We start from the raw sequence: 18,087 nt of genomic DNA on the forward strand, positions 1-18,087 counted from the left end.
TAGAGGCCCAATCTCGTGGTGGTTGCTTGAGCATCACGTCGCCTCGAGGAGTGGAATACATGTCTTCTCGTAAATAGTAGCTACCAGACTGAGACACCTGTGACTGAAAGTAATGGTAATTCATGTTTAGACAGAGCGCTCTTGCTTCGCAAATCACAGCTTGCAGCCATGTAGACCAAAAGAAGTCTGTTGATTGGACGTGTAGTAACTGGCTAATAACGCCTTTCTGCTGTGTCGTCGTTACGGCGGTGTCACCCACTTTCCTGGAGCACAATGTGGGAATCTGCATCGGACGAAATGGTGTTTGGACTGATGACCTTAGTAGTTAAGCCCCATAAGATTTCACACACATTTGAACATTTGAACTAAACTCTGCTCTATCCACAGCTCACAGCCCTAGCTCATAGCTGCCGTCAGCGCTACCAACAGCACTTAGGCCGCAGCACGCCAGCGCTTGCGCACGTCACTGATGCAGTGACGTCACAGCCTCGCTCAGTGCGGAGCAGTGAGGTCGCGGCCCGTGGGCTGCGTCTCCATACACGACTCTGCTTAGCCCGTGGCATACAAATTGTTTTGGAACAGCACTGCTCGGCCCTTGGGGTGACGCCAGGGACTCGCTCGGCGAGAGACTGCTGTAGCCCAGTGCGGCCGCTCGATTCTGCACCGTGCGGCCCGTTGGACCTCCATGCGACTGCCCCAGCTGTACGGGCTGCGCCAGGCAAGGCTCGCACGGCTGTGATGGCTACACTCTTGGACGGGACGCGCTTTGATGCCCGTATCTGCTGCAAAGTGCACAAACAGAGCTCATTCTCTGCCGGTTTTCACCGTCCGATTGACATCATACAAGCCAACTACGACGTCACTCCAGCAGTGGCTTTATCAATTCCCACAGACAGACACATCCCTGAACTGACTTAACCTTGTTGTACACTACATGAATAACTACTCATGTAACAGCCAGTATCGTAGTCAAATATATCGCAGGAAAATGTAAGATACCAAGACAAATTTTCTTTCTTTATATTTATGAAATATTTGTGTCCCAGAAAGTCCACAAATGTTAATAAGTACATGTAATACTATCTACGACAATGAAGAACAGAGAAGCCTTCATACTGTATCTGCGATCGGCTAGGAGATGCCTTTCTGTTTTGTATCGTCCTATGTTCTTCAGCTTTCGCTGTGTATGCATCCATCTTGTTAGCTCTTAAGTACCATGAATATACGAGAAGCGTTTGAAAAGTTCGTGAAAAAATAAAAACTGCTTACATCTTTGGGGCAAACCTTTTATTTTTCAACATAGTCTCCTTCTAGACTTATGCACTTCGTCCAGAGCTGTTCTAATTTGTTGATCCCTTCCGAATAATAGGAATTGTCTAAGTCTGCAATATAGCTAATCGTTGCTGCAATCACCTCCTTGTTTGAATAAAATCTTTGTCTCGCCAGACATTTCTTCCAATTGGGGAACAAATAGTAGTCCAAGGGAGCCATGTCTGGAGAATAGTGTGGTATGTGAAACGAGCTGGAGTCATATTCCCATTAATTTTTCCACCAGAACTCCTTAGGTTTGTCCTGGTGCATTGTCATGATGGGAAAGGACGGTCCTATAAAAATGAATAATATGCCCCTTAATAGTTTCCCCTTTTCCTAATAGTCGATGCGGATTATCCCTTGCGAATCCCGAAAAACAGTTGTCATAACCTTTCAGGCCGAAGGAATGGTCTTCGCCTTTTTTCGTGCAGATTCTCCCTTGGTAACCCATTGTTTACATAGTTGTTTGGTCTCAGGAGTATAGTAACGTATCCATGTTTCATCCACAGTAACGAAACGACGCTCAAAGTCCTGCGGATCCTTCTGAACAGCTGCAAACCATCCTTGCAACACTACACACGATTCCGTTTTTGGTCAAGCGTTAGCAATCGCGGAACGCATCTTGCAGATAGATTTGTCCTGTGCAAATGTCCATGCAAAATATTTTATACCCGTACATTCGAGACGCCCATGGCACTAGCAATCTCACGCACCTTAAGTCTTCTGTCATACATCAATATATCATGGATTTTATCAATAACTTCTGGAGTCGTAAACTCCACAGGGCATCCAGAACGTTCAGTGTCACTTGTGCCCATATGGCCACTCCTAAAATTGTGAAATCACTTATAAACTGTTCTAAGCGAAGGCACAGAAGCAATATAATGTTTATCAAGCTTCTCATTAGTCTCCTGAGGCGTTTTGCCTATCATAAATTAATGTTTAATCACCACACTAAATTCTTTTTCGTCCATTTTTTGACAGTCACTCGACTTCCTTGACTGACACGAGTGCCAAACACAAAGAAATAGACCAATATGACTGAAACGTGGTGTGCGATCTTTCCAAAGACGCTACAAACTAAACGTGACCTCGATAGGTGCCAGTGGTGGCATCTCTCGGACTTTGCACAGACTTTTCAAACGCCCCTGCTATTTTAGTATATTTAAATTAATACGTTTCAGATGTATTAATTTAACAAACTAAACATACCTCTTTGTATTAATGTCTTTAACAGCTATGTATATACCTATTCGTGAAAGAAAAGCAAAACTGCTAAGGCCGGCCGCGGTGGCCGAGCGGTTCTAGGCGCTTCAGTCCCGGACCGCGCGATTGCTACGGTCGCAAGTTCAAATCCTGCCTCGGGCCTGGATGTGTGTGATGTCCTTAGGTTTGTTAGGTTTAAGTAGTTCTGAGTTCTAGGCGACTGATGATCTCAGATGTTAAGTCCCATAGTGCTCAGAGCCATTTGAACCAATTTAAAACTGCTGACGTGGAGCCCGTCCGCCATTGGTGTGATCCAAATACTGATTAGTAATTTATCAGATCTTTTATGGTGCACCAAAGAACGTACAGTCTTTATGAAACGAAGTCTGACTATGCAGCATAATTCGATAGACCAACCGCGTTATGCACTTGCCTTATGAAAATAACATTGGTGCCACATCTCTAACTTTGCGATTCTCTCGAACACAAACCTGGAGTAACAGGAAATCACAACAGCAATCAACAAGCACTGCTCATCTAATTTCAATTGACAATACTGAGCTGACTACCTGCTGGTAAGTGGTAGGTGATCACTATTTTCTTTACACTCTCTATCTTCCTTCAACCTTCCTGCTCTTGATAGATCACTGAGCAACTCTAACGATACTCCCTGGAACAAGCAGCTGACAATGTTAGAATGTCTTTGTGGAAGAAGCTGTCTGAGAAGAGAGAAATAGCTCGAAATGAAGGTACTGATATCACGCTGATGAATGAACTTTTCACGGTATGTATGCTATTCGATTACTGTAATTCTTATACGCAATCGTTTCTTTTATAGCTCTTAAAACATAAGGGTTTTTGTAGCTCTTCAAAGCGGCGTCCAAGGAATTAAAACTAGGGAAATCACATACACTGCACCTTCTGTTGACATGGACAATGACAATGTTAAAGCATTTGAGTCAGGCCCCCAGGAGAGAGAAGTTTCTGAAATCGGACTTTTACATTAACGCCTCAAATTGTTCTTAGATGTAAAGCTATTTGCTCAGAGATGCTGTGAGGTAGCAACTTTCCTCTGGCGACCATTCGTCATTTAAAAATGATATCTGAAGATAAGAGGCGTAAAGTCATGAATAGGATACAACAGTTTTGCTTCCTCATACTTCTCCAATCCCAGAATACACTCTAAAGACATTTCTCTTTACTGCGTCTCCAACCGTCTTTTCTCTTTGTTCTCGCTAGTGGGTTCGAATGGAGGTGGCTAACCTTTCGATCTAGAAATAGTTATCTCAATGTATTCTGCTGTTCTGGAAGTTAAAAAAATTACATTTAATTGTCTGAAGTAGGAGAGATGCTTTTTCCCACATGTTCCTCCACAACTGGTAACTTGTAAATTCTTGGAAATCCAAGTTGTCCTAAATTAAAGTTTGAATTTTTACCGTAAATGTGCTGAACTATCAATATTTCTGTCCTGCGGTAAAAATAACAGACAGGACATGTATTTCAGAGCCCCACCCCATAAAAAAAATCTTTTTGAAGCACATACATTCTGCCACTACATCCGGTGGATTTGTAGTTGTGCAATGGGAAGATGGGAGTGAGACATTCAGATAGCCTACACTCGATGTAATTCAACATCTACACCGAACAAGCAGTAAAGTATACAAGGATAAGTTTGTAAACAGAATTAATTATTAGGGAGAAGCTATAGACATTTTGAAGTTTACCGGTGCCACTGCAATTCTGTCAAAGACAGCAAAGAACTTGGAATAACAGTTGAATGGAATAGATAGTGCCCTGGAATGGAATTTTAAGATAACCCCCAATGGAACTAAATGAAAGGCAATGGAACGTATTCGAATTAAACCTAGCAGTACCAACGGGTTTTAAATAACGTGTACTACAAAGAGGGGCGTAATATATGACCAACACAAAAATATACTTATTTCGTTTATTTTCGTTGTCTTTTACGCCCAACAGGATATAAAATGAAGAATGACTATAGCAAGAAAAGTGTTAATGAGAAAGAGGGATTTCGTAATATCGAATATAAATTTAAGTGTTACGAAGTATTACTGGAAGGTATTTGTATGGTTTCCGAGATGCTGCTCCAGGCGGGTGTAAAACCGAATGTGCACAATGGAAAATACTGATCGCGAAAGTAAAGATTTGGCCCTGTCTGACTACCACCTGAAGCAGATCTTAGGATGTGTTAACGGTGATATTATTTTCTGCTTCTTTCTCTTTAACATATAAATTACAACATAAAAATAAATGAATGATTAAGGGAACTGGTAACTACTAATTATTAATGTTTTTTCTGCTTACAAAATTATTGTAGAATAAAACCCCTTTATATATTACAAATGTTTTTGTGCCGACGTGCAATGGATATAAAGATATACAAATGAAGTATTTCTGACTAATATTATTGATCAACTGCCCAAATCTGCCCCTTTTTATGGCTACGCGATCTAAAATAAATAACGCGAGATGACTGATATCATCTACGTCCCAAACACGAGAAGACACAACTTTCAAAGATGATCGACAGTTGTGTGCCTCAGTAGAAATGAAACTTATGTGATAACAGCTGTTCAGCTTTATAGCCGTAATAAGCCGAAGCAATTAGCAATATCACCGAATAAACAGCGTCCCGTACGTCGGAGTGAAGGTTCTCCTATACGTCTGCGACGATGGAAGAACTCTAGCCACAAAATAAAAAACTGAATAAAACTCTAGAACGACAGAATGTGGACCTCTGACTAGTATAATCTAATACTATCTTCCTCTCTCTGTATTCTACAGACAAGAAACGCAAACTCCCAGCCACAAGGACGGAATTCAGATAACGTCTCAACGTGAGCATTGACAGGAGAAGTGCTCTCAATCACTGAACACTGCGGACTCAACGACGATTTCCTATCCGGAGACGAAGTCCAGAGTCGTATAAGTTAGCAACACCTTCGGTTACCTAAACCAACTTTCCAGTGCCTTGTGCAATATATCATGCAAATTAAGCATTAGTGATTTCGACCGCATTTGTCCTATCATGATAAACGAACGCTGCGACGGTATATCACTGGTGACAGCTTCCCCCAGTTTGAACATTATACCCCTGAGTTCCACCGCGTGTCATCGAAAGTCAGTTTCGGCATGATGCATTATGAGAAAGTCTAGCCCTTGGATTCCTCAGCAGCCTTCGACTGCATCACGCATTACACTGCAAGTGTTGTCACTTTCGTCAATCTAATGTTCCACTGGCACAAGCCTTGTCGGTCCGATCATTAAGCTTACAAACACATTTCCTCTTTCTTCTCCTCCCACGTTCTGAGGAGGCAGGGCCGTCACAGATGTCGCCGAATCTGCTGCCTTCGGAAATACTAAATGCGTCTGTACCATTTCAATACCCGCAACATCTGCGTTACAATCAGCCTTAGTGATAGCTTTCTGTGCAACCTCCGAAGTATCTACAATTACTGTTGGCAGTTGCACTCTGCAAGAAAAAAATGGTTCAAATGGCTCTGAGTACTATGGGACTTAACTTCTGAGGTCATCAGTCCACTAGAACTTAGAACTACTTAAACCTAACTAACCTAAGGACATCACACACATCCATGACCGAGGCAGAATTCGAACCTGCGACCGTAGCGGACACGCGGTTCCAAACTGAAGCGCTTAGAACCGCACGCACTCTGCAAGACACAAAGGTCATCGGCACATGCACTTCCCTGCACAACTGGTCCAGGCTGCAGAAATTCGCAACCTCTACGCCAGGGTATACCCTACTAATTACGCAAACAACAAACAAGGAGATCAAAACAGTACGACCACAAGGACACTTATTCTAATTCCATTCTAACACTTACTGTAACTTCTCCGCTTGAGCATTTACACATGACCACTACGTTACTTGCTTAAGCGTAGTGAGCCACATTTATTAACGAAATGAAATACATTCCCCATTCAAAACTCATCTTCCCCTCCTAAGAGGCAACACACGGTTAACATCTTACATCATTCCAGACAATGAGCCACACACATTGATGATAGGGAAAAATAACGTTCATATTTACACAACCTCAGAACACAGTCTGGGTTAACTTGACACATGTCACACATGAAAACAGACCTGAAAAGCTGCTAAGAGGTGCACTGACTCGACACGATACTCGCAGGCGGTAAAATAGTACAGTTAGTGCACTTACCCACTGCATACTTGGCTTCAAAAGGCTCTGAGTACTATGGCGCTTAGCTTCTGAGGTCATCAGTCCCCTACAACTTAGAACTACTTAAACCTAACCAACCTACGGACATCACACACATCCACGCCCGAGGCAGGATTCGAAACTGCGACCATAGCGGTCGCGCGGCTCCAGACGGAAGCGCCTAGAGCCGCTCGGTCACTCGGCCGGCCCACTGCATACTGATGCTGTGTGTCGACGAAACTGCAACCCTGAGGTAGTCGAGAGTCATCGTCTCCAGGTAGGGTGGCTGGTAATGTTCCTCTGTCACTGAAATTTAGTGATGACACTCACTTCTAACATCAAAATGTAGAGGTCGCCCCAGGCCGAAGCAGGCGGCAGAAGACTTCCAAAGAGGCCGCACGTAAGGCCTCCCCGGTTTGTCTGGCTAACAGGTTCCAGGTGCTGTCTGTGGCTGACGCTGTTGCTGAGCCGGATGCTGTCGCCTATCCTGTTTCAGAGGATACCACTCAGCCAGCAAGATCCGGGAAATCGCAGTAAGTGGGATTATAGGTAGTTGGAAACTCCAACGTTAGGTGCGTTAAGGGGCCCCTTAAGGCCTTGCTGACAAGGAGGGTAAGAAAACCAATGTGCATTCCGTGTGCATACCGGGTGGAGTCATTCCAGATGTGGAAAAGGTCGTCCCGGATGCCACGAAGAGCACAGGCTGGAGCCAAATGCAGGTGGTTGCTCACGTCGGTACCAATGATGCGTGTCACTTGCGATCAGAAGAGATTCTCTCTGGTTTCTAGCAGCTAACAGAAGTGGTAAAGGCTGCCAGTCTTGCTTGCAAGATGAAAGCAGAGCTCACCAATTGCAGTATAGTCGACAGGACCGATTGCGGACCTCTGGTACAGAGCTGAACATAGGAAGAACATAGATACAGGAACCATTGGTATAACAGTTGTAAATTGTCGTAGCTCTGTTGGGAAAGTACCACAGCTTCAAGCGCTAATAGAAAGCTCTGATTCTCAAATCGTTATAGGCACTATAATCTGGCTAAACTCGTATATAAGCTGAGCCGAAATTTTTGCGAAGGACCTAACGGTGTGCTGCCCGCGGTGGCCGAGTCGATCTAGGCATTTCAGTCTGGAACTGTGAGACCACTACTGTCGCAGGTTCAAATTCTGCCTCGGGCATGTGTGTGTGTGATGTCCTAAGGTTAGTTAGGTTTATGTAGTTCTAAGTTCTAGGGGACTGATAACCTCTGATGTTAAGTCCCATAGATCTCAGAGCCGTTTTTGAACCTAACGGTGTTCCGAAAAGATTCTCAGAAGTAGTTTAACTTGTCGCGAAATTGAAGTAGATACTTCCTGTGAGTTAGTCTGGGCAGAGGTCATTGTTGGCAACCGGAATAAAATAGTAATGGGATCCTTTTACTGGCCTCCCAGTTCAGATGACACAGTTGCTGAAAGGTTCAAAGAAAACTTGAGTTTGATTTCAAACACGTACGTATTAAATAGTAATACGGTAATAGTTGGTGGTGACTAATTTACCCTCGATATGTTGGCGAAAATACATGTTTGATTCCGGAAGTACGCATAAAATATCATCCGAAATTTTGCTAAACGCATTCTCGAAAATTATTTGGAACAGTTAGTTCATGAGCCCACGCGAATAGTAAACGGTTGTGAAAACACACTTTACCTCTTAGCAACAAATAATATTGAGTTAATAACGAGCATCAATACCGATATAAGGATTACTGAACACAGGGTGATCGTAGTTAGACTGAATATTGTAATCCCCAAATCGTGGAAAAAGACCGAAAAATATACCTATTCAAAAAAGCAGATTGAAATTCACTTGACGCATACCTGAGAGACAATCTCCACGCATTCTAAATTAATAATAGAAGTGTAGGCCAGATGTGGCTTAAATTCAAAGAAATAGTATCGTCAGCAATTGAGAGATTTATACCAAATATACAAACAAACAACGGAGCTGATCCTCCTTGGTATACAAGACGGGTTAGAACACTGTTGCACGAACAATCAAACAAACATGCCAAATTTAAACAGAAGCAAAATCCCCACGATTGGCGATCCTTCACAGGAGCTCGAAATTAAGCGCGGAGTTCAGTGCGGGAAGCCTATAACAGTTTCGACAACGAAACTTTGTCTCGAAACCTGGCAGAAAATGCAAAAAGATTCTGGTCGTGTGTGAAGTAAGTTAGCGGCAAGAAACGATCAATGCCTTCTCTGCGCGATAAGAATGGAGTTACTATCGAAGACAGTGCTGCCAAAGCAGAGTTACTAAACACAGCCTTCTGAAATGCCTTCACAAAAGAAGACGAAGTACATATCCCAAATTTCGAATCGAGAACAGCTGCCATCATGAGTAACGTAGAAGTAAATATCCTCTAAGTAGTGAAGCAACTCAAATCACTTAATAAAAGCAACCAATATTCAAGAAAGGTAGTAGGAGTAATGCACTAAATTACAGGCCCATATCGTTAACGTCGATATGTAGCATGATTTTAGAATATATATTGTGTTAGAAAATTGTGAATTACCTCGAAGGAAACGGTCTATTGACACACAGTCAACACTGGTTTTGGAAACATCGTTCCTGTGAAACACAACTAGCTCTTTATTCACACGAAGTGCTGAGTGATATTGACAAGGGATTTCAGATCGATTCCGTATTCCTGGATATCCGGAAAGCTTTATACACCGTACCACATAAGCTGCTCGTAAGGAAATTGCGTGCTTGTGGAATATCGCCTCAGTTATGTGACTGGATTTGCGATTTCCTGTCAGAGAGGTCGCAGTTCGTAGTAACTGACGGAGAGTAATCGAGTAATACAGAAGTGATTTGAGGCGTTCCCCAATGTAGTTTTATAGGCCCTTTGCTGTTCCTTATCTATATAAACGATTTGGGAGACAATTTGAGCAGCCGTCCTCGTTTGTTTGCAGATGACACTGTAGTTTATCGACAAATAAAGCCATCAGAACATCAAAACAAAATCCAAAACGATTTAGAAAAAATATCTGAATGGTGCGAATTGTGGCAGTTGACCCTAAACAACGAAAAGTGTGAGGTCATTCACATGAGTGCTAAAAGGAACTCTTTAAACTTCGGTTACACGATAAATCAGTCTAATCTAAAAGCCGTATATTGAAATAAATACCTAGGTATTACAATTACGAACAACTTTAATCGGAAAGAGCACACAGAAAATGTTGTGGGGAAGGCTAAGGAAAGGCTGCGTTTTATTGGCAGGACACTTAAAAAATGTAACAAAGCTACTAAGGAGGACACTACGCTACGAGAGGATACTACGCTTGTATGTCCTCTTTTAGAATACCGCTGCACAGTGTGGGATCCTTACCAGATAGGACTGACGGAGTACATTGAAAAAGTTCAAAGATAGCAGCACGTTTTGAATTATCAAGAAATATGGGAGAGAGTGTCACAGAAATGATACAGGGCTTGGGCTGGAAATCATTAAAAGAAAGGCGTTTTTCGTTGTGATGCAATCTTCTCACGAAATTTCAATGACCAACTCTCTGCTCCGAATGGGAAAACATTTTCTTGACACCAACCAACATAGGGAAAAAAAGACACCACGATAATATAAGGGGAATCAGAGCTCGTACGGAAAGATATAGGTGTTCATTCTTTCCATGCGCTATACGAGATTGGAATAATAGAGAACTGTGTAGGTGATTCGATGAACCCTCTGCCAGGCACTTAAATGTGATTTGCAGAGTATCCATGTAGATGTAGATGTACGTGTGGAGGTCTGAGTTGAGATGATGGACTGTTGTCAGGATGATAATAGATGGCTGCTCATAAATACTTCATTATTAGTCATACATTTTACTGAAGAACAAACTCGAACGTTCTGTGGTGCAAAATCCTCCATAACGTGTGCTGAAGACAGGAGTGTTAAGGAACTGGCGCAACAGGTGGCCATGGTCTCAAGCGATTGCCTTCTATGGCAGAGGGCTCTTTGCACCTGGTAGTTGGCTTGAAGGTGGTCCACTGGCTGGAAGACGCTAAGCCACAGCACTGATCTTAAAACCAGAAGCAGGGGCCCACAGTTGGTGGAGGCCAAATCTCGTGGTGGCTGCTTGTACCATCATGTCGCCTCGAGGAGCGGTTTACACCTCTCCTCATAAATAGTAGCTACCAGACTGAGACACCTTTGACTGAATATAATTGTGGTTTATGTTGGGACAGAGCGTTCTTGCTCTGCAAATCACAGCTCGGAGCCATGTAGACCATAAGAAGTCTGATGATTGGATGTGTAGTAACTGGCCTACAAACGCCTTTCTGCTGTGTCTTCGTTATGGCTGGCCAGAAAGGCCGAGCGGTTCTAGGCGCTTCAGTCTAGAACCGCGCGACCGCTACGGTCACAGGTTGGAATCATGTCTCGGGCATGGATGTGTGTGATGTCCTTAGGTTAGTTAGGTTTAAGTAGTTCTAAGTTCTAGGCGACTGATGACCTCAGAAGTTTAGTCCTATAGTGATCAGTGCCATTTGAACCATTTTTGTCTTCGTTATGGCAGTGCCAGCCCCTTTCCTGGAGCACAATCTGCCAGTGGCATTGCTGCATCTGACGTAATGGTGTTTGAGCGGTTCCGAGCTGGCTCACTCACAAAGTGTTTTGCAATAGCTATGCCAATATCACTTTTGTGTCCCACCTGGAAGGCAGCACGTGGGTATGCTCCTGTAAAGTGATATGTTGGCCAGATGAAGGAAGTGAGTAGGAGCAGGGAAAGATGAAAATCTCTCGGTACTGTTCTTACAAATGGTTTTTGTATATCACAATATTAACTTAATAAATAACTTTTCACTGTGATGTGGTGCCTTAGACCCATCATAAGTTGTACATAGTCTCAATAGCAATCAAAGTCTTCTGGCCGTCTGCTCTTGATCAAAATGGGCAGAATCTGTCACGGAGCTCGTAGACCTCTACAGCACTAGCTAGAGGGCGCTTTCGTCGGTGTCTGGTGTAATACCAACTTAAGAAGTTTCACCTACACCATGGTATCGTAGCTATCGACACTACATCCCTCCCTCTTGAAATGACACACCGTCGTTGAGTAGGTCTTCCGACGACGGGTGGAGGGAAACAGGGGGGCGCAGCAGACAGCGGAACTGCCGGGGCGTGCTGTCCACCCGTGACCCCGAATTGCTCGCGAGGGGGCGAGGAAAACGCTCCGTGGAAAACCTGCCTAGACCGCGCATCACCACATGGTATGCTTGGAGGAGGAGGCAGAGCAACGACCTCAATGGGCCACGGCGGCGGCGGCGTGACAGCAGCCTAAGCGTCCATCGGTTCCGACAGCGTGGAGGTACGCGGCTGCGGCGGCGGCGGCGGCGGCGGCGGTGGCGACAGAGACGGCCTGGGGTGTTGACGTGGCGATGGCGAGAGGCGTCCGTCCGGTGCAGGTGACTGGACCGACAGCGGCGACGGCGACGACGGCAGGTGCGAACGCGGCGGGGCCACGAGCAGCGGAGGCGCCGTCGGTGGAGTAGTGGGCTGAGGCGGCGGAATCCGTGAAGCCTCCAATTCTGCCAGAAAACAACCAATACCAGAAAACCGAGGACGGCACAAACGGATCTGATTGCGGTGTCGCTTGTCAGTGCTGTAGGGACCAGAAATGACAAATAAGGCGCCGCCAAACTTTCCAAGGATGCGTCCCTGCTCCCAGCGCTGCCTGCCAGAGAAAATGCGATAGAACACTAAACCATGCGACGCCAAGCCACAACGAGGAGAAGCAGCGGGAGCGTGCGGCAGCGGGTGCAATAGCTGCAGGAGCGCTGATGGGCGTGGCCGTGTAGCAATTCCGCTGCGGAACGGGTGCCGAGCGGCTGCGAGCAATATGAAGCAAGGAAAGTCCAGAGCGTGCGCTTGTGACAGTGTGTGGCGCGCAACTTGCTTATCTGCGGATTAAACATACGCACTAAGCGATCAGCCTTGCCATTTGACTGGGGGTGGAACAGTACTGAGGTCAGATGGCGAATGCCATTAGCAGCCCAGGACGCTTCAAACTCTGACGATACGAATTGGGGGCCATTGACGGAGACAATAACTTCAGGAAAGCCCTCAGTGCAGAAAATAGACGTTAAAGCCCGAATACTACTGGCAGATGTAGTAGCCGATACAGGTACAACAAAAGGAAAGTTGCTGTACACATCAATAACTATCAACCAGCCGGTGTCCCAGAAATGACACCGCAAAACCAATATGAACGCGCTGCCTAGGCGCAGTAGGAGTCGGCCACTCAAAGAAGCGCTGGCGGTGAGCAGATTGATGCTCCACACAAGAGCGACAGTTAGCAAGCAAATTCTCAATATGTTTATCAATCCCAACCCAAGTGCAGTGACGACGCGCTAATTGCTTCATCCGCACTATACCTCAATGACCAGCGTGCAACAAGTGGAGAATTTCCGACTGCAACGAATGAGGTACAACCACACAAGACTGATCATTGTGAGTTCGTAACAAGATAACGCCGTGGTGTATAGACAATTTGTGACTTTGCGCAAAGTAACGTCGAACAAGTTGCAAGTAAGCTGTTTAGGTTTTCTTATTGGTAACGCCACGTAGCGCTCTGTACGAAAAATCACTGGCTGTGCTGTGTGCGGTCTGTGGCTAGTTTGCATTGTTGTCTGCCATTGTAGTGTTGGGCAGATGGATGTGAACAGCGCGTAGCGTTGAGCGGTTGGAGGTGAGCCGCCAGCAGTGGTGGATGAGGGGAGAGAGATGGCGGAGTTTTGAAATTTGCAAGACTGAATGTCATGAACTATAGTTTGCAGTTCCTTTATGGCTGCTTCGTGGTTCTGTAACGCAATTTCATGACGTGAAAAAATAGGTTGGAAATGATCACAAATTTGTGTTTTTACGTCGTTAAAGACTTTTTGACATTTCAATGCAAACTAGCCACAGACTGCACGCACCACAGCCAGTGATTTTTCATACAGACCGCTACGTAGCGTTACCAATAAGAAAACCTAAACGGCCTACTTACAAAGTGGATCAAGAACCTGCATAGCAGATGGAGGCCATTGAGTGTGAATGTACTGCAAAATAATCAGCAAAGAAGCATAGGTGGCTGGCGCGGAAGCAATGCGACGGAAGTCCACTGCAAAACCATCGGCTAATTCCTTATCTTGTGAATCAATAAACATGCATGACAATTCGGAAGAATCAAACACTTCGTCAGGACCGATAGGCAGACGAGACAAAGCATCAGCATTGCCATGCTGGGCTGTGGGCTGAAACAAAATTTCGTAATTGTAGTTAGAGAAAAACAAAGACCTACGTAGCAACTTTTGTGCAGTACGGGCCAGAACTGGCTTTGACGGGTGGAGCAACAACGTCAAAGGCTTATGGTCGGTGACCAAATAGAACTTGGGACCGTACAAAAAATCATGAAACTTTCTCACACCATAGACAATAGCTAAAGCTTCTTTCTCGGTTTGAGAATAGTTTTGCTTGGCACAATTGAGCAACTTAGACGCAAAAGCTATCGGGCGTTCGACAAATTTAATGCGGTGTGTGAGAGCTGCTCTGATGCTGTGACAAGATAAAACGACAGCCAAAACAACTGGTTTGGAGGGATCGAAAGGAATCAAATAGCGGTCACTCAACAAAGCAGATTTGAGCTTGTGGAATACAGCGTCACATTCCGAAGACCAAACAAAAGGAACGTTCCCACGCCGAAGGCGATGCAAAGGCGCTGCAATCTCCACTGCATTTGGTATAAACCGAATATAATATGAAATTTTGCCCAGCACAGACTGAAGTTCTTTCAAGTTCCTGGGTGCTGGCAAGTCTCTAATTGCACTGAGATGTGAGGGCGAGGGGTGGATACCCTGTTCGTTAATCATTTGTTCTAAATACTGAATCTGAGTTTGAAAACAACTGCACTTACCCCTGTTACACTTTAGTCCTGCCTGAAAAAGTACAATAAATAAGGCACACAAATTCTGCAAATGTTCGTCAGGGATGCGACCTCATGCCACTATATCGTCCAGATAATTTGAGCAACCAGGGACAGTGGTCCACAACTGCTGCAAATAAGACCGAAAAATAGCTGGAGCTGAAGGACAACCGAACGGAAGGCGGCGAAACTTGAACAATCCACTGTGGGTGTTGATCACAAAATAGCGCTGCGGCTGTTCGTCGAGCGGAATATGAAAGTTTGTGTCCCGCAAGTCAATCGTGGAAAAGAATTTTCCCGCATCAAGCTTATCAAAAATGTCTTCAGCACGCAGTAAGGGAAACGTAGCTACCACTGTCTGGAGGTTTACTGTAGACTTAAAGACAGCACAAATACGGACACGCCCGTTTGGTTTCTTCAGACACACTATAGGCGTAGCCCATGGCGAAGCAGAAACAGGTTCAATGACACCAATGTCTTGCAAATGCTTAAGTTCAGAAGCTACGGCGTCGCGCAGCGCGTGCAGTACCGGGCGTCCACGCCGGAAAATAGGCATTTCATTGCCTTTAACTGCAACATGGGCTGAAAAATCTGTGGCAAAACCTAGACCATCAGAAAAGAGTTCAGCAAAATCATCGTATAGTGCGGCAACATTGTCTGCTTGGTCAATAGCGTTGATGCAAAGTACATTTTCCTGAATAGCGAGGCCTAAAAGTTCAAATGCGTGCATGCCAAAAATGTTCGTAGCATCACTAGAGCAGAGCACACGGAAAGACACTGTACGAGTCGTGGCACCATATGTGACTAGTAAACTACACACGCCAAGCACTGAGATTTCCTGTCCAGTAAGTGCAGCCACCATGGAATATGAACGATGAAGCGGGAGTGAGTAATGTAACTCATACGTCGATTTGTTCAGTAGAGAAACTGACGCACCAGTGTCCAGCTGAATGCGAACAGAACGAACACTAATGAGCAGCAACAAAAAGTTTCCTCGCATCGCGCTGAATGCAAGAGGAAGTGTCTTGCAAAACTAGATTCACACGACGATCTGTCGAAGCATGTGAAGCAGAAGGCTTTGAATAAATGGCATTAACATCCATAGGCTGATGTGAATCATAATTAAGGCGGTCCGCTGTTTGTCAGTCTTAGGCGGCTGGCGCGCTGCCAAGATGGACTTCAACCGCCTTATCGGCGGGGTCAAAGGTCAAGCGCTCAGAGAGATGACGTAACATGCTGTTGCATACTCTATGGCCAACAGATCCTAGATGTACGCTTACAGGTTCTCAGCTACGCTACAGAATTCAGGGCTACGCTACAATTCAATTTATTTGTGAAAATACAATGTACAATCTGCTACAAATTTAACATATTCACAAGTACCTTTACCTTTAATCCATATAAAAACAGTTTCGTTAAGAGATATCTTACGTCTATTACGTGTATACAAGGAAAAGGGTGAGGGTAACATATACGTTGATTTGCCAAAGTCTTTATTAGCATTTTCAGCAACATGATATGTTCGGTATGCTATGATATCACAATCAACAAAGCTTTCCAGTCCGGATACATTGGGTACGCCTGTTCCACCACGTACAACAGCGACTGTTAGCCATCCATTTCCGTGGGTAAACGAATCATTGATGTCGATGCTGAAGTTAAGTCTGCATCCACAAAAGACTGCAGGTCCGTCCAGTAGAGCGTGTGCAGCGACAGATTTGATCGTATTCTTTTTCTTGTCGGCAACATGATATGTTCGGTATGCTATGATATCACGATCAACAAAGCTTTCCAGTCCGGATACATTGGGTACGCCAGTTCCACCACGTACAACAGCTACTGTTAGCCATCCATTTCCGTGGGTAAACGAATCATTGATGTCGATGCTGAAGTTAAGTCTGCATCCACAAAAGACTGCAGGTCCGTCCAGTAGAGCGTGTGCAGCGACAGATTTGATCGTATTCTTTTTCTTGTCGGCGGCAGATGTGGTCATTTCAACGTCTTCAATTGCTTTATATACAGTCTGTCTTGCACGACGACGGCGACTGTATCTTCTGTATGGCATCTTGGCAGCGTTCAATGCAGTTGCCTGTGCAGCAGCAGCAGCGCGAATGATCCGCTCCGCGGTCAGCGCTCGCTTTTATGGCCGCGCAGTGCCGCGGCGAGAGATAAGGGACTTAGAAAATTTCACACTGCCAGCAGAGCGTTATCCCGGACGCGGGCACTAGCCGTACTAGGTGCCCGCGTCCGCTGTTTGTCAGTCTTAGGCGGCTGGCGCGCTGCCGAGATGGACTTCAACCGCCTTATCGGCGGGGTCAAAGGTCGTCGTCGTGCAAGACAGACTATATATAAAACAATTGAAGACGTTGAAATGACCACATCTGCCGCCGAAAAGAAAAAGAATACGATCAAATCTGTCGGTGCACACGCTCTACTGGACGGACCTGCAGTCTTTTGTGGATGCAGACTTAACTTCAGCATCGACATCAATGATTCGTTTACCCACGGAAATGGATGGCTAACAGTCGCTGTTGTACGTGGTGGAACAGGCGTACCCAGTGTATCCGGACTGGAAAGCTTTGTTGATCGTGATATCATAGCATACCGAACATATCATGTCGCTGAAAATCCTAATAAAGACTTTGGCAAATCAACATATATGTCACCCTCACCCTTTTCCTTGTATACACGTAATAGACGTAAGATATCTGTTAATGAAACTGTTTTTATATGGATTAAAGGTAAAGGTACTTGTGAATATGTTAAATTTGTAGCAGAGCGGTATCCCAGACGCGGGCACTAGCCGTACTAGGTGCCCGCGTCCGCTGTTTGTCAGTCTTAGGCGGCTGGCGCGCTGCCAAGATGGACTTCAACCGCCTTATCGGCGGGGTCAAAGGTCAAGCGCTCAGAGAGATGACGTAACATGCTGTTGCATACTCTATGGCCAACAGATCCTAGATGTACGCTTACAGGTTCTCAGCTACGCTACAGAATTCAGGGCTACGCTACAATTCAATTTATTTGTGAAAATACAATGTACAATCTCCTACAAATTTAACATATTCACAAGTACCTTTACCTTTAATCCATATAAAAACAGTTTCATTAACAGATATCTTACGTCTATTACATGTATACAAGGAAAAGGGTGAGGGTGACATATATGTTGATTTGCCAAAGTCTTTATTAGCATTTTCAGCAACATGATATGTTCGGTATGCTATGATATCACGATCAACAAAGCTTTCCAGTCCGGATACATTGGGTACGCCTGTTCCACCACGTACAACAGCGACTGTTAGCCATCCATTTCCGTGGGTAAACGAATCATTGATGTCGATGCTGAAGTTAAGTCTGCATCCACAAAAGACTGCAGGTCCGTCCAGTAGAGCGTGTGCAGCGACAGATTTGATCGTATTCTTTTTCTT

This window comes from Schistocerca serialis, chromosome 3 (assembly GCF_023864345.2).
Source record: "Schistocerca serialis cubense isolate TAMUIC-IGC-003099 chromosome 3, iqSchSeri2.2, whole genome shotgun sequence".
Taxonomy (NCBI): domain Eukaryota; kingdom Metazoa; phylum Arthropoda; class Insecta; order Orthoptera; family Acrididae; genus Schistocerca; species Schistocerca serialis.